This window comes from Artibeus jamaicensis, unplaced genomic scaffold (assembly GCF_021234435.1).
Source record: "Artibeus jamaicensis isolate MK-2021 breed Jamaican fruit bat unplaced genomic scaffold, CSHL_Jam_final contig_1998, whole genome shotgun sequence".
Lineage (NCBI taxonomy): Eukaryota > Metazoa > Chordata > Mammalia > Chiroptera > Phyllostomidae > Artibeus > Artibeus jamaicensis.
Window position 1 is genome coordinate 4,607,787 of NW_026521407.1, and position 18,297 is coordinate 4,626,083.

At 41.7% G+C, this 18,297-nt stretch overlaps 1 pseudogene; it reads right to left on the reverse strand.

Moving 5' to 3' along the window:
* Nucleotides 1-8,427: 8,427 nt before the first annotated feature.
* Nucleotides 8,428-8,678, reverse strand: LOC119037422 (non-histone chromosomal protein HMG-17-like; annotated as a pseudogene).
* Nucleotides 8,679-18,297: the final 9,619 nt, after the last annotated feature.

Sequence of the window (18,297 nt, forward strand, 5' to 3'; positions counted from 1 at the left end):
AGACAGGGGGGCTGCCCGGGAGGGGACCCTGCCCATGCACCACGCCCCATTCTCAGTCATAAATGCGCATACCTGTGTATCCTGGAGGGAGGCGGGCTTCAGAAAGTCTTTGAAACCAGGAGTCTGTTGGCTGATTTCATGGGAATCTGCAGCTTTAAGGCTGCAGGAAAACCCTCCAGGCTGTTTAAAGTCACACACACTCACATGCTCTTTAATGTGGTTGATAAAACCTTAATGAAAGCAGTGATTAGAAACAAAGTAATAATGACCACTAATAAAGTAGTTTATAGGGATCGATAGCTTTACAAAGAGCAGCCCATCCGGTCGCGGCTGAACGCTGCAGACAGCCCCAGAGCATGGGCTCCGGCTGGGTAAAAGGATTAGAGGCAGGGTTTCCTGGAATAGAGAGATAACATAAAAGGCAATTTATAATGTGCGGCTCCAAGCAATGAGCTAGGGAAAATGGAAAGCTGTGAGGTGGATGGCCTTCGTTGTACCTTTGCATTATGAATGAGCTTTACAAGATTGCAGGCTAAGGCAGGGATTTGGTTCCTTGTGTACAAATGAGCGTTATCAGCATTGTTTCTTTTTGTTGTTGTTGCGGTCCATGTCTCTTAGGGTTAAGGGAGTGGGGTGAGTAAAACCAGGTCTGAGAAAGCCATTAGTGACTGATGCTGCGCTAATAACTGTAATAGGAATAAAGGCCAGAGTCATGATAATAACAGTAACAATAATAATAATAAAGTAATAATGAGCACCTTCATATTTCATCTTTAAACCCAGTGACTCTCCTGTCAGTAAATAGCCTTACGGGTACCAAGTGATGTGGAGGGTGTTTCCTGAGAAACTGGGTTGGAAAGGGAACGCAGGGAAGGTGTTCTGGAGCATGGAGTTTCAGTTTAGCATCTGAAAGGCAGCGAGAGACTTGGTTCAAATGCACACATGCACACACACGTGTGCACACACATTCTGTTCCATGACCTACAAGGCCCTATACACAAGGGTGTCAAACTCATTTTCATGGGGGGCCGCATCAGCCTCAAGGTTGCCTTCAAAGGGCCGAATGTAATTTTAGGACTGTGTTAGTGTAACTGCTCCTTAACTAGTGGCAAGGAGCTCTACATTCGGCCCTTTGAAGGCAAACTGCGAGGGCGATGTGGCCCCCGGTGAAACAGTTTGACACCCCTGCCCTATAGGACAAAGTTCCTGCTGACCTCTCTAGTCTTACCTGTCTCTGTTTTGTCCTTATTCATCCACAGTGACTTGCCAAGTTCTTTCCTGCCTTAGTTTGCTTCTATTTGCCACACCTCCTCTAGAATAATCCTCCCTCAGATCTTTTCTCAAGTCCCTTCCCATCCCTTTGGCTCTTCTCCCAAATGTTCCCTCCTTAGAGAGGCCTTTCTCCCCACCCTGCTTCATCCCCTATTTTTCCTGTTTACCTCATTGCCCTATTTTGTTTTCTTCATTGCACTGAACATCTAAGGGTATTTTATTTACTCATCTTCACTTGTTTGGTATTTGCCTCCCTCCACTAAAACATGTACTTTTCTGAGGCTATAGCCCCAGGTTCTGGAACCATTAGTTAATAGCTTTCACATAGTAGGGGCTCAGTAAATGTTTGTGGAATGAATGAACAAAGGCTACTATGACACAATGTTAGGTTCCTGTTCACCTCTAACTTATTCCCTTGACTCTCCATACTTTTCCTGCCCCCTCTTTATTCACTGAATACAAATTTCATAAGGATTTGGACCACAGCTCAGAACACACTCAAGACAAAACACTGCATAACCCAGTGATTTTAAGATTCCCCAAGTCCTAATTAGCACGGTGCATGGCAATGAGGCTAAATGAACTGTACTAGTATTACCAGGTCAAAACCCAGCTTTGTAGGGCAGCCCAGAATAGAGGCTGCACTCTTTTTGTCTTTAGTCGGCAGTCCACAGGGTCTCTAAAGGTGTATCAAGATTTAATAGACAAATAATGTACTTGGTACATTGTGCAACGAGAGAGATGCTTGCAGACTCTCTGGGGTGTGGCTTCCGGATATTGAAGTTTCCATGAGGTGCACTTGGGGCCTGGATGGATGGTTTCAATTAGAATTCAATTAGCATCAATCAAGGCAAACTCCAGGGGCTGCCTCTTCACATCTGTGGTGCCCCGGCCCCAACTCCCTCCCAACCCTTCTCTCCCTCAGGGCAGTGGGAAACAAAGCTCTGTGTAAGCACAAGCATGAGGGGACTGAGCCTTCAGTCTGATGTAGAGCTGTAAAATTTTCCCCATCACACCCACGGCCATTGGGGCACCAGCTGGCCTGCCTCTCCCTGGGCACCTCATCCAACTTCATTCTGACCTTTCAGTGGCTGGGCCTGCCTTACAGTCAGCTGCGTGTAAATGTGTACTTCTCGCACCTTTTCACCATTCACAGCCGTGCTCCTGAACCTCTGTGACAACATGGCTTACCTGGCTATCGCCTCATTCTTTGGTTTAACTCGGAAATTACCTCTCACTGCTTTTGAGACATAATGCTTTTGTTTTTTTAAAATTTAGTCCTTAATAAAGATCTATAAATTATAAAATTTTCTTTTGGGTGTATAACTCTTCAGTGCAGTGTGGTTTTGAGACAGAAGCCTAGTTCATTTGCTCAAGTGGAAATTTTGGCTCCAGAAGAGCATGCTGCCAGGAGTTCTGTTTACCTGGGGATTTCATAGGCTTCTGGGGTGTTTGAGAGGCATGCTTTGAAAATGATGGTTGAATCTTGGGAAACAAAAATCGAGTTTCTCCGTCAAAGAGAGAGAGACAAACTATATTACCCACCGCTGGGGAAAGTTCTTGAAATCATTAGCATTTCTCCTTGAAGGCGAGTCTCCTCCTGTCTTGAGTTGGAATTAATCATTAGCAAGGACAGAGACTTTGGGCGTGGCATTGATGGTGACACTCAAACATCCTCTATCTAACCCAGCTTCAGAGGAAAACTTGTCTTGGGTTCCTTAGTGAAGGACAGACACAACGAGGTCCTCTTCTTGGGGATAAAGTTGTCTTAATCCTGATGGAGAGAAGTCTCTCCTTCCCCCATTTCTGTGCAAATGTAGAACTGTTGTATCAACAATCTGGGCAGCCCAAGGATTTCCTATGTACGTATCACCTTCAGTAGAACAGGGGGGAAGGGCATAGCACAAGGCCTAAGATTTCAGGGGCCAAGAGGAATGCTATCTTCCCAGGACCTGCGATGTGAAAGGATCTAGCAGGTAAGAGTATAAGGCCCTACTGGAGAGCTCTTTTGTTCCTCCCTTAACCATGGTGTCTAGAGATTTTTTAAAGCAAGTTTGGCATCGTAGTTAATTATTAGTCTGGCATTGCACATTTATGCCTACTCTTTGGATGGGGAGCTCTGGGTTCACTGCAATGCCTGCACAGTTGCTTGTGGACAGAAAGAAATAAAAAATAAATACATGTTAAATGCAACTGATTTAGGCTTGAATTTTTCCCAGTTATACACTGTTTGAGAAAACTCTTAGTATGTGCAAGAATCCAGGGAACCCTTAAATGCCAACTGTATAGCTTGAAAAGATGAGTCAGCTCCTGAAAGAGAGGTGGAAAGCAAAGTTTGGCCATTGAAGAGGAAATGTCAAGCCAGACAGGACAGGCCCAAGGGATCCTGTGCACTTTAGCACTGTAAGTGTCCGGATTGGAGCCCTTGGCTACCAGCATGGTCTGACCATCAGATGATGAGGAATAGCACTCTTGACCTTTCAGTTCTGCAACAAACCCCTTTGCTTGAGGAGCTGGCAAACCTAACCTGCTCCATAAACTGACGTAGTGGAGGGGGCCTGCAACGACTTGAATTTCTCTATCCAGTGTGTGAGTGCAGCCTCCAGGAAATCACATGCCTGCTCTGGGGAACATGTGCTCTGGCTCCTGAAGCTACCCAGATCTCCAGTCCCAGTGCAGAAGAGGACTGACCTGCCAAGTGAGGTCGTTAGTGGACGCCAGTAGTTTCACTTACTTTTCATTTATTGGATGGAAGCCCAGGGGCAGTAAAGGCATCAACTCAAGACTCCAAAGGACTTGGATTTGAATCTGACTCTGCCATGTGATAGTGGGATGACTTGGTTTCCTCACTTGTAAAATGGGGAGAAAAAGTTGACAACACAAAGTGCCTCGGCTGAAATGAGCAGGAAGAAAGTAATATTGCCTTTTTCATCTTACCTGTTTTCTTTATTGTTCCTAGAGTTGACTCAATCAGAATGTGAGGTCGCCATCTTGACAGGCTGCTGCCTTCCTGCCAACAGGTGTTTGTACTCCTGTTGTCTCCTGCCCATCCTGTCTCTGGCTCTTGGCTTATTTTCTGGAGCTTTCCTGCCTACTTCCTTCCTATCAAAGCTGACCCACCATATCTTCCATTCTCTCAGGACCTTGTCCACAATAGGAAATTGTCATTTCATGTCTCTTTGTATTAGATGTTCCTCTAGGGAATGAGGAGTTTAATCTTCAGGCAAACAAATAAGTGACATCCGTTTAGGACTCCATTGCCTTGTGGGTGGCTTTGAGCCCCGTGACGGTCAGGCAGGATTTGCTGAGAGGCTCAGGCCTATGGTTTTCAGAGGCATAGCCTCCTCTAGTCTCAGCATCGTTGCTCATTCTTCATAGCTGTTCCTGTTTCGATTCCCTGTTCATCTCTGCTGTTACACGCTGGGGCTGGAGTTTGGTTCTGAATTCCAATCCTTAAACAGGGCTCAGATCCCCAGAAGTCATATTCTCTTCCCAATAATTTCTCCTCATCAGATGGATTCTGTTGCTACAGGACCCATTGGTGGCCTCTGCATATTGCTGCTGTCTGGTTCCTCCTGCTGCCTCCTGTCCTATACTCTGAGTTGAGGTCCTTTACATTGGTCCAGCCCAATCAAAGCTGAGACCACTATATCCTGCTGGACTATGGCTGGGAACTGATAGTTTTCCCTTCAGGGCCAGCTTTAATGCTGAGTCACTTCTTGTAATTTGAAAGCCTTTTCACCTTAGCTCCTCCCCTTGCCCACACATCCATGGGGTTAAGGGGCCAGAATGCCTCATGCTCATGCCTCGTGATTAAGCTCATCAACAAATCTTACTAAGAGCACTGATGTATGATTTATATCTACTCCCCTTTACAATACTTTCCAAGGTATTTCAGGAAACTTTCAATGAACAATACCTACTATTGGTCTATACAAGCAAGAACAAAAGACAGAATCACTAAATGAAGGAGAGGGGTTGAAAGGAGCAAGGATATTCTTATTTTGTTCTTGCTTCTATAAGTTAAGAATATTCTTGTCCTTGAGCACCAGCCAAAGCAAACACAAAAAGAAAAAAGAAAAAAAAAAAGAAAACATGATGAATTGTTGTATGGTTCTCTTTTCTGGTTAATGTGGCACACTAAGATCCTGCTGAATATGACTTAATTTTATATGTTCAGGTTAATATAGTGTACTGTTTTAGTTAAAATTTCCTGGACACTCTTCCTCCCCAAGCCAAACTGTATTCAGCTTTATTAAAGGTACTTTTCATAAACAATCATGGTATTTCAGGCAGGATATAGGCAAACAATCATTAACAGTATATAAAGCATTCAAACTCTCTTCTTCAATGGACTTCCAAAATCAGAAAACCACTATAAAACCCAATGAAGTCCATCTGAAGCTCTGAAGAGGGAAAGTGTAGAGTGAGGGTTGATATTTCACATTAAGCATGTTGCTTAACAACTTTTCACAAGCCAACTCTCACTCTCAGGAAATGAAATGAAAATGGCAGAATTATCAATCTGTAGACCGACAGTCTGAAAAAGGAACTGCTGCTCTTTTGAGGGATGCCATCTCAATGACATGGCAAAATCCAGATTGCCCAACATACTGGCAACCAGATTTTTGGGCCAGGTTCCAACAGGTCTGTGGAATTATGAGAGTCAAAGTGGAGATGGAGAAAAGGCTATAAAACCGAATTTAGTTTTTCTAAATTCCTTGGCACTATATATTGGTGCCAAGGTGGCTAATGTGTGTCAATATCAAGATATCCATCCTCCCAGAAACCAAGAAGTCTCTCAAAACTAGAAAGCAAAGGTATTTTTTCCCATGCTAGTCTGGCTTTGGAGACATTCTATTAGTGGTATGGGAGTTCTGTCTGAAAAAAGTCTAGCCACCATTAATATAATGAGAACATTTCATGTGACATTGATGTAACCTGACAGCCAAGGAAAGTGGACTGGAATGTGCATGTGTGAACAATGATGACTTCACTATACTAGTCATTGCAGACTAGTCTCGTGCAGAGTTTTTAGCAAAATATCAAATCACCCAGTTGACTCAGCCCCCCTACAGCTCAGATTTGGTGCCCTACAACTTCTGGCTTTTCCCAAAATTAAGATCATCTTTGAAAGGGAAGATATTTTAAACCATAGATGGGATTCAGGAAAATACAATGGGGCAGCTGATGGCCATTGGGAGAACTGTGTGAGGTCCAAGGTGCTTACTTTGAAGGGGACTGAAGCATCATTGTCCTATGTATAAAGTTTCTTGTATTTTGTGTTTTCATCAATAAATGTCTCCATTTTTCATATTATATGGATGGGCACTTGTGGACAGACCCTGTATGTCCTTTCCCACAAAAGCAAAAATGAAGTTGTCTGTGTGCTAATGACATAGTTTTTAAAAAAATATATATTTTATTGATTATGCTATTACAGTTGTCCCATTTTTTCTCCCCTTTATTTCCCTCTGCCCTGTACCCCTCTGCCCCCACCATCATTCCCCCAGCTTAGTTCATGTCCATGAGTCATACATATAAGTTCTTTGGCTTCTCCATTTCCCATACTATGCTTAACCTTCCCCTGTCTATTTTGCAACTACCATTTATGCTTCTTATTCCCTGTAACTTTCCCCCCATTCTCCCTTCTGCCCATCCCCACTGATAACTCTCTATATGATTTATATTTCTGTGAATCTGTTCCTGCTCTAATTGTTTGCTTAGTTTGTTTTTGGTTTTATGTTTTTTTTAGGTTTGGTTGTTTATAGTTGTGAGTTTATATTCATTTTATTGATCTTCTGATTACTGATCATATTTTTGATCTTCCTTTCGTTAGATAAGTCCCTTTAACATTTCGTATAATAAGGACTTGGTGATGATGAACTCCTTTAACTTGACCTTATCTGGGCAGTACATTATCAGCCCTTCCATTCTAAATGATAGCTTTGCTGGATAAAGTAATCTTGGATGTAGGTCTTTGCCTTTCATGACTTCAAATACTTCTTTCCAGTCCATTCTTGCTTGCAAGGTTTCTTTTGAGAAATCAGCTGATAGTCTTATGGGAACTCCTTTGTAGGTAACTGTCTCCTTTTCTCTTGCTGCTTTTAAGATTCTCTCCTCATCTTTATTCTTGGGTAATAAAATTATGATGTGCCTTGGTGTGTGCTTTCTTGGGTCCAACTTCTTGGAGCTCTCTGAGCTTCCTGGACTTCCTGGAAGTCTATTTCCTTCATCAGATTGGGGAAGTTCTCCTTCATTATTTTTTCAAATAAGTTTTCAATTTCTTGCTCTTCCTCTTCTCCTTCTGGCACCCCTATGATTCAGATGTTGGAATGTTTAAAGATGTCCTGGAGGTTCCTAAGCCTCTCCTCATTTTTTTTTTTGAATTCTCGTTTCTTCATTCTGCTGTGGTTGAATGTTTATTTCTTTCTTTTGTTCCAAACCATTGATCTAAGTGCTGGTTTCCTTCCCTTCACTGTTGGTTCCCTGTACATTTTCCTTCATTTCACTTTTCATAGCCTTCACTTTTTCCTCTATTTTGCAAGCACACTCAACTATTTCTGTCAGGATCCTCATTACCAGTGTTTGAACTGTGCATCTGATAAGTTGGATATCCTTTCATCTCTTAGTTGTATATTTTTTGGAGCTTTGATCTGTTCTTTCATTTGGGCCATATATATATTTTTTTGTCTTGGAGCATCTGTTATATAGTAAGGAGTGAATCCTTAGGTATTCACCAGGGCAGGACAACACGCATTGCTGCGTTGTGGCACTGTATGTGGGGGAGGGGGTCCAAGAGCTAATGAAATAGCTTTAAAAAAAGTAAAAAAAAAATTCTGCATTTCGTAAAACTTGATAAAAAATAGTATTTCAAACTGTATAGTCATCAGAAGTACACAGTTATCAAAATTGCACATATGACCTGGTCTGTGTGGCTCAGAGAGTTGTCCCATAGACTGAAGGGTCATGGATTTGACTCCTGATCAGGACACATGCCAGGTCTCATGTTGGGGTCTGTATGACAAAGCAGCTGATTGATTTTTCTCTCACATTGATAATTTCTTCTTTTTTTCTCTCTCTGCCTTCCTCTCTTTTAGAAAGCAATGAAAAAAATGTCATCAGGTTAAAATTTTTAAATAAGCTGCACACATTTCACTTGGCATCTCCAGCACCTGCAGCTTTCTGTGCCTGGAATGATTTGGCATCTCTATTTTCTGCAGGATTATTCCCATCCTTGGCGGCATCAGCTTCCCCTTTTCCCTTTGGATACTTTCTCTCCCTTCTTGGCAAGGGCCTTTTAAGGCTTGGGCTCTGGCTGATGACCTGGTGGATCTTCTCTGTGGTTTGTCCTTCATCTTGCCTTTATGTCCATTGGCACCCCTTTCAGCCTTTCTCTTGGGCATGATTGTGACAGTGGTGGGACATACAGGCTGGACAGGAGTATGTAGAAGTGTGTGGGCTTTGGTCGGTCTGGAGGTCATTCTCGCCTCTTTTTCTGGACATTCTTAAAAAATAAGTTGAGTGGCAAAAGTATTAAGCATCATGATAAGTCAATTCAATTAAACTAACACTGAATTGTTGTGAAAGACACAGCTGTATGTCTACAAAACAAACTGGAAAGTAATGAGAACTATAAGATCAGCATGGATATGAGGCTGGCAGGGTCCAGAAGAGGATCAAGAAGCCACGGTTCATGAAGGGATGTAATTGAGTCAGTTAGGGTCTGTGCAAGTACAGGGGTAGCATGGGCAAGTAGAAGAAAAGGATATTTGAAGTTGAAGAGACAGTGTGACTCGGGGCACCGCTGTAAAAATTCATAGGTTGTGTTCAGGGGAAAGTGAGTGTCAGGAGTCCGTGACCAGTTGAGTGACTGCTAGGACATCTGCCTGAAATATAGAAGGGAGTTCAAGGACTTGAAGGCAGCATGACAGGATATGGAGAGTCAGAAGTCAAAAGAGCTGATTAAAATAAAACAGCAGCCTGGAACCCATGTTTCTTGAGTTTGAGTTTTTATTCTATAGCAAGAGGAGCCAGTGGAGATTGTTGAGACAGAACTTGATATGTCTAGAACTGGGCTTTAAGCAAATTATTTTGTCAAGTGAATGCCAGGAAAATCAGAGACAAGGAGACTGGGGGCATGGAGACCAGACTTGAGACAGCTGTGCAAGTTCAGGTAAAAGGTGAAGAGAGAATGAGTTGGAGCTGGGCGGAACAATGAGGATGAAGGGTGTGAATGGAGTTCTGACCTTTCACGCGCCCTCACTGCCTTGGCTACCATGATGCAGTGTAATGAAGAGGCTGAGTGGGTATGGGAGCCAGACAGACATGGGTCCAAATTCTCCCTCTACTACTCACTAGTTGTACGATTTTGAGCAAATGGCTTTGTTTTCTTCTGAGTCTCACTCCTAACACGAGAGTAAGAATACTGTCCTCACAAGTCCATTGTGAAGATTAAATGACAAAATGAATGTGAAATGCTTTCTGTGGAGCCTGGCCCAGGAGGTCTTAAATAAGTGATTATACTGGAGCTTATCTCTGCTGCCCAGGTGTTCTCCTGAATCCTGGACCGGGGTCTGCTCTGGTACTGGCCCAGGTGCTTGGACCTTCTTCCCTGACCTTGGACTTTATCTTTTCTGTGTGATGTATTCTGCCTCTTCCTAGTCTATCTGGATCTGCTCTACTGCCTGACTTTGGCTTTTGATACTTGGATTCATCTTTGCTTTGGATCTGTGCTGTCTTATATGTCCACCACTAGACATGTGTGACTACTGAGCACTTGAAATATAATATCAGAGTAAAATACACAGTGGATTTCAATGGCTTAGTATGGAAAAAAGAATGTAAAATATCCCAATAATTTTCTTATATTGATTGCATATTGAAATGATAATAAGTATATTATTTAACTTAACTTTACCTATTATTTTTGAAATGGTAGCAAGGAAACTAAGTTTATTGGGGACTTATGTGCTAGGCACTGTTCTGGGCACATCACATGGTTTGAGTCATTTCATCTTTATTTCTTAATCCTCACCCAAGGACATTTTTTTTTTCATTAAAAAAATGAAAGAGGAAGAAGAAAGAAGAAGAAAAGGGGGGAGAGACAGAGAGACATTAATTTATTGATTGGTTGCCTTCATGTATGCCCCTAACAGTGGTTTGAATCCACAACCTCATCAGTCTGTGGGATGGTGCTCCAACCAACTGAGCCACACCATCCAGGGCGAGTCTTTTAATCTTTACAACAATCCTGCGAGCTACTCTTGTTAACTTTATTTTAATTAAGGAAACAGAGGCTCAAAAAGTTTATGATAATTCCTGAGTGTCCTGTTTCTTTCTACTTTTTAAAATGTGACTACTAGAAGATTTAAAATTACACACGTGCCTCATGTTTGTGGCTCACATTTTACTTCTACTGGGTGGTGCTGCTCTTGATGTGAGGTTGGCACGCTGCTCATGGCCAGATCTGGTTCTCTGCCTGATTTTGTGTGGTTCATTAGCTAAGAATGGATTTGATATGTTAACACTGAAAAAAAGTCACAAGAAGAATAATATTTTATGAAAAGTACATGAAATTCAAATTTTAGTGTCCCTAAATAAAGCTTAATTGGGACACAGCCACACTAACTCATTTACTTATGCATACGGCTGATTTCAGTTGCAATGGCAGAGCTGAGTTGTGGCAACAGAAGCCACAGGGCCCACCGAGCCTAAAATATTTACTATTTGGCCTTTTACAGAAGAAGATTGCCACTCCCTGCTCTAGTTTATTCTCTGGATTTTGAATCCTTCCTCTGTTCTGACCATTGGCCTCTGGATTCTATCCTGAACTGGTCTTGCATTTCTATACCTTATTCTGGATTCTAGACTTACCCAAGTGCCTATCACTTTGCTTTTTGACCCTGTAGCCACGACCTGCTTTCACAGGTAACCCCAGACTGGACAGGATGCCAGTCTCTCTCTGTCACTTGCAGCTCTCGACCAGGCTCACACCAGGTTGACTTACGTGATTATTAAGTGAGCTACTCTGCTTGGGGCTTGTGCCCTTGCTGTTGCCATCTTGGAGTTTCCTTGGTGTGGGTTGTGATTTGCCTTAAAACAAGTGCACATGCATTGAAAACACCCGTTTCTGAGACTCACAAATTGTTGCAGAAGACTGACAGACGGCAACGCTGCCATTGCGATGGGGGCAGCCATCTGCTGTCACCCATGTTCAGGATGTCGCTTAGGGAGCACAATGTGGGGAGTTGAATGAAAACATCTGTTTCCAAGCTTGAATGTAGCTTCTCCAAAGGGAGTGTAAGACATTGACAGCTGACAAGAGGAGAAGGTCTGCGTCCCAAGAGAATCTTCACAAAGGGACCCTCTTTCACCTTGTGGCCCACCACCACCATCACCCCTCTTTCTGTAAGGAAACCTTGTTATTATTATTTTTTACTGTAAAAGAAAAACATAGTTATTGTTAAAACCAACCAATCAAACAACCAAAAAGGCAAATGATTTATACACGAATTTGGGTAGAGAGGCTGTGGGGATTTGCAAACAGATTATGCTGACTCTCAAATTCTCCTTTTCAATAATCTAAGGATCCCTTACTAGTCCTGGCTTTTCTGTCTGGCTCTATTTCTATTAGATAAATTCTTTGTTAGGAGCTTTTTTTCCTATTGTAATATAAAAAGCCTTTAGGTGGGTCTTCTCCACTAGTTTGTGTAACTTGCCAGGGCTCATCTGAATCCCAGTGATGGGCACAAATGAGGGTTAAGATTCCTTTGAGCTCTTTGAGGTCAGAAACTGCTGTTTTCAACTTGGCACACTGATGAGTAGCACAATGCCAGCCCATATAGAAGCACTTGTGTATATATATGGATTCTTTTCCCCCCTAGATCCAACCAATAACTTGAAATTGCCCATACTCAGTTTTGCTGTACCTTCCTCATACGCTTCCTTTTTTTCTCCCTTATTTGTTCTTTTCCACACTAACCTGTCCATACTCTTAAGTACCCTTCTCATTCCTTCAAGCACTCCTCTGGTCCTTAGGACCTGTTGCTTTACTCTTACCTTTCTCATATCACATTTGTTAGGGGCTGAGGTCTTGGTGAAGGAAATGGAAAAACTACCAGGAGCTAACTTGTTAGTAGCCATGAGATATTAACGCGGAACCACAGAACTTCTGAGTGACAAGAAGTATAGCCGTGGTTTCCACCTTAGCGAAGCCTTAGATTTCTAATAGTTGTTTTCATGTTTAGAATAAAATTCCTCATAATGGGGCATTTGCAATGGATGAGTTCCTTGACACTCATGGTTCCTTGAGTAGAGCAATGAGCATTCTTCCAGATTACTCATAATTTCAGAGACTCTCTGTGTTTCAAGGAGGTTTCCCTGGAGCCCACTTCCTCTGGCACAGATGGTCTTGTTACTAGTATTATCCAGGTCAAAGAGAAGTCATCTAGTATTTTGGAGGGATGCAGCATCACTACAGATCAAGGCAAGCACAGAAAACTTCTGCCTTCTTAAGGAGAATGGGTGTCTCAGCATTTTTGTTTGTGTGGTTTTCCGACTATCTAAATTATTCATTCATTCAATCTTTTATTCATTCAAAGAATTGATTGATATCATCTATCAGTTGAAGAATTTGCTGGGACTGGGAAACCCAGTTGAAAGATTGTAGCTCACATGGACATTCTGGTGGGTAATGATATATAATAAACCACAAGAAAAATATCATACAGATGAAAGTCAGTGAAGAGACTGAAAACAGGGTAATGGCATTAGTAGGTGGCTATTTGGAATTGGGTAGCCAGTGAGGGCCACTCTAAGAAGCCAACATCTGAATATCAAGAAGGGTCAGCCATGAGGAGATCAGAGGAGTGCAAAGGGCCCTCAGATGGAATTAAACATGGTATATTCAAGGGACAGAAAGAAGGCCACTATGACGAGGACAGGAATGTGAGCAGGGCCACATCATGAGAAATTTTGTGAGTCAGGGGAATAAGATTATTTGAAGGATTATGGATACTCTTGGATGTCCCTCCTTTTTAAAAATAGCTATATTAAGGTGTAATTTACATGCTATAAAGTTTATTTGTGGTATCAATAATTTGTATACCATAAAATACATTTCAAGCATACAATTAAGTGCTTATTAGTACATTTGCAGTGATATGAAGCTCCTCCACAGTCTCTCCCCATTCCCATCCTCAGCTCTTGGCAACTATTTACCTGTTTCTATAGATTTGCCTTTACTGGATCTTTCATGTAAAGGAATCACATAATGCATACTGTTCCACATTTGGCTTCTTTCATGCATTTGTGAGGTTCATCCATGTTGAAGCCTGTATCAGTGCTTCATTCTTCATTTTTTAAAAAAATATTTCTTTTTAAATTGAATATATTGGGGTAGCATTGATTAATAAAATTGTATAGGTTTCAGGGGTACAATTCCACAATACATCATTTGTCTATTGTATCATGTGTTCACCACCCCAAGTCAAGTCTTCAGATTTTCTCCTTTTCTCCTTTTTTTTTTTTTTTTTTTGCATTTATCCACTCACTGGTTCATGGACATTAGGGTTGTTTCTGGTATTTGGTTATTATAAACAATAACAAATAACAAAACCTCTGAAGAGTTTAAGCAGGGAACTGAGTGACATGATCTGATTTCCACGTAGGAAGATTACTGTGGCTATGTATTGAGAATAAAATGGTAAGAGAGGCAACAGTTGGAGCAGAAAGACAGTTAAGAAATGACTGCAATTTCCCAGACAGGCATGGTAGTTAGTAATTAGAACAGGGCTAAAGTAGTAGAGACAGAGAGAAGTATGTGAACCTGTGGTACGTTCTGGAGGGGAATGAGAAGGACATGCTGATGGTCAGGACATGGTGTGAGAAAAGCTTGGTGGGTGGGGAACAAAAATTCTGTTTCATATGCTCTTTTTTCTACTCATTGTTTCTTAACTCACCAAAAATGGTAAGCATGAAATTTTTGATTAGAGATAATGAAGTAAAGTAATTTTTATCCAAATTCTTTCTCCCGTATTTGGGGGAAAAACAAACAAATGTATGAAAATCCATCTTTGATGAAACAAAGCAATGGCTATAATCCATGCATGTCTTAAACTGAAAGATTTGGGCCAAAATGAGAGAAAATGCTGTGATCTAACATTTCCCTTCAAATCTGAAGTAGGAAACAAATTTCCTTAAAAGTAAGAATTACAACTTTGAAAGACACTTCTCTACAGTGACACTTAATGTCACAGAAGACAGAGGAGAAGTATCTCTAGAGATTTGAGGGGAAGCATGGATGATCCCAGGATTTTACACTCAGCCAAGATTTCTTTAGTGTATAAAGGTCAAAGCCAAAAGTTCGTGTACAAATGCTTTAGAACCTGCAAGAACTTAGATGATATAGTCTCTATCTATTTCATTTTTAGCTTCGTTATTTTAACTAACAATAGCATGCATAACATAACCTCATTCTTATTACCTATTTATCTATTCTCTTTGTCTGTCTGCCTGGCCCTCCATCATTTTACATATAGATAGATACGTGTGGTCTTTATTGTGAATAATATTGGATTTTAAGTCATTTTAAAGCTTCCTTTTTATTCTTCTCTGTATTATTTACTTTTTAAAAAGTAACCGAATTGTTTGTTATTTTTTTTAAATTAAAGAAAATATAAAATAAGTACAGCTAAGTTGTAACCCCAAGAAAGAAAGCCACGTGTCAAGTGCAGTGGGGCTGGAAGCTAGAAGGAACCATCCTTGCTGACTTTCTTCAGTAGCTGCACCAGCCCTGGGCCATCTTCCTCTGGTCTCTGGTTACATGGAAGCAATCAACTCTCTTGGGTTAAACCACTGATATCAGGTTTCTCTTAAATTCAGCATGTTAGGCAGCTGCCCAACCCTACAGCCTACCTCCTGCTGCCGATTGATCAGAGGGTACCAGCAGCAACAAGGAGAACATTCTTGGGCAAATATAAGGTCACCTAGATTCTGCTTCCTTAAACCATATACATAACTCATGCCCAGCTTCCAGGTATGGTGAATGTGGGGCATCCCTTTCTTAATGGTGGTACCAATTTTTATTCTTTCCTGATCCAGCTTCGTAACTTTATTTCTTCTTTGTTCCTCATCTACTTGACCTTATTTGTCTTTGTCTCTCTATTTCCACCCTGTGCTCACAGCTTGGGCCAATGATTCTCAACAGGAAGTGATTTTGCTTCCCCCCACCTGCGGGACATCTGGCAATGTCTGCAGACATTTTTAGTTGTTACAGTTTGTAGGGAGGCTATTGGCATCTAGTGGGCAGAAGACAGAGTTGCTGATAAACACCTTCCAGTACACAGAACCCACCCCACCCCCAACAATAATTATTCAACCCAATACGTCACCAAGGTTGGATTCAGAAGCTCTGTCTTAGACATATGGACCAATGGCAGCATTTTGACTTAAATCCTTGGCCATCTGTTAGTTTACACTGATTTGTTGTCTCCAACAACTCCTGACTCTGAGAGATCCTGCTAAATGTATCTCTGACCCCAGAACTCCATACTATCTGGTCATTGTTCCCACTGACCTCAATCTTGAAAAAGAGACTCAGGAATGGGGTATGCTAGAGCAATGTTTTCTTGTTTTTCCAAGCAAGCCCAGGGAGAAAGAGGCTAAGACAGAAGCTATTAGGATGAAGCATATGGTGGTCCTGTTTAAGTGATAGAGGTGAAATAGGATCTTGCCTGTGTCAGGTAAAACTAGGAGGCCAATTACATGAAAGAATTGAAGGTGGGGGAATGGCTGCAAAGATGAACAATACAGAGTAATTGATACAAAGCGGTATATAAAGAAACCAGTTAGGGTGGCTTCCTCGGAGGCAAAAATAAATGGCAGCATTGCTCAAGCTGTAACATTGCGCAGAAAGTGGAAGGTGGGGCAGAAGGGAGAACCAAGGAGACCAAGGGAGCAGAGGTGGCATACCTGCAGGGACAAGAGGGCTTTGAAATGGAGACAAAGTCTGTTCTACACTGCCTCTAACACTCTTCTAGGGTGTCAGAGAATAATTGTTGGCTTTCCAGGCCCTAATTATCCCAGGGGCTGGAGGTAAAGACAGCTGCTCAAGGGCAGCACCTGGCTGCACCTGCAAGACCAGCAGTTCCAAAATACATGTCATCTCATTCACCCACATCCACTCTGTTATCTTCTTAGGTAAACTCTGATATACTGCAGGCTAAGGAATCAGTTTTTTTTGTTAGACTATTTTGTTAATGAAGAATTAACACGAGGCTGCAGAAGGGTGGCAAGAGTCCTGGGCTTCCAGTCAAAATACACAGTTCTGTTGCTTCTTGTGAGTCACACCAATCATCCAAGCACCAGGTTTAGAATTTGCTAAATGGCCGTGCACCTACCTGTCCTGTGCTGTTCCTCAGTGGTGATATGGGGATCAAAAGAGGTAATGTATGTGTAAGAGTGCTTTGAAAAGTACATATTGAGATACACATATGGAAGATGCTGTAATATTATCACATACACCAGCCATAAATTGCCAGTTTGAAAGAATTAGAATAAAATAAAGTACACACAGAGTTCAAACTATACAGAATAGATTTTATTCTCCATGGTATGGAATATTTTTTAGTGTCATGGAGAGATGGCAATGATGGCAAAGAAGGACTTCAAAGCTGCTGTTCAAGGTCCTCACCTCTAAAGTGAAAAATCTTGAGTTGACCTCCTAGTTATCGAGACACATGAAAATGTCTAAGATGATGCGGAAGGAGGACAGGTTCTAGATGTGAACTTTTTGCAAAGTAAAGTGAGAAGAGTTGAGTGTCCGAAGGAAGCAGAGGTAGAAGGGAGTGTAGACACAGAGAAGCAGGGGGTCTGGGGAGAGAGAGGGCTGAACAACCTGGTAACAGGAAACTGCTCACTGCGTTGGATCCTCTAACATGTTCATTGCTGCCTCATGTGCCTTGAGCAAGGAGTTTTTGTGTTGGGGCAGATGGTGGGTGTCACCATAGAAAAGGGGCCAAGTTCCAGGTATACCTCAGGAAGAGGGAGAGAAAAGAGATGCTGTAGGTGACGGGAGTGAAACCAGATTTTCATCTGGTGCTGGAACTCAGAACCATGATGGAGGGTGACCGTCAGGGGCCGTCCTGGATTTAGTGTTGGAAGTCCATGTTTCAGAAAGTCCTTTGGTCCCTGACAAATTGGGACTAGGTCACCCTCTAGATGGTGCTTGAAAGAGGAAATTCAGGGTTTTCAGGTATCTTGGGAAGGTCATGGACAGAGGATTCAGCCAGTTAAAAAAACCTCTGAGGACAGGGTGGCATCTTTGCTCTGTATGTGCATGCTTGGGTATTTGGGTTAAGAAAGACTCTTGGCTGACAAAGGAAGGAGGAAGAGAGCATGGCTTTTGCTGTTTTCTCTGATGTTTATAAACTTTCACTAATGCCTGAATTTCCGGGCTACTACTGCTTTGGCTCATCTTGAAAGAACATCTCCAAAGCTCTGGCATATGGAATTTAGGATAAGTGAAGCAACGTGGCTCTAAAAATGCTCAGGAAAAAAGCCAATAAAACTCCCCTCATTTTATTTAGAAATAGACTTCCAGAAAAGCTGCAAGAAATAGAATACCACAACATTCACCAATATACCCTTGATCAAGATTACCTACTATTCATATGTTACCCCATTTGCTTTGTTATTTTTATTTTTAATTTAAAAACTATTTTATTTTTCAGTTACACTTGACTGAAACTAATTCAATATTATGTTAGTTTCAGGTGCACAGGACAGTGGTTAGACATCTATAAAACTTACAAAGTGATTCTCTGATAAGTCTCATACCTACCTGACACCATACATAGTTATGACAACATTATTGACTATATATTTTATGCTGTACTTTACATCCCTGTGACTATTTTGTAACTATGAATTTGTACTTCTTAATGCTTTCGCGTTTTTTTGCCCCAGCCCTCAAACTCCCTCCCACCTGGCAATTCTATTTGCTTTATAATTAGTGCATTTTCT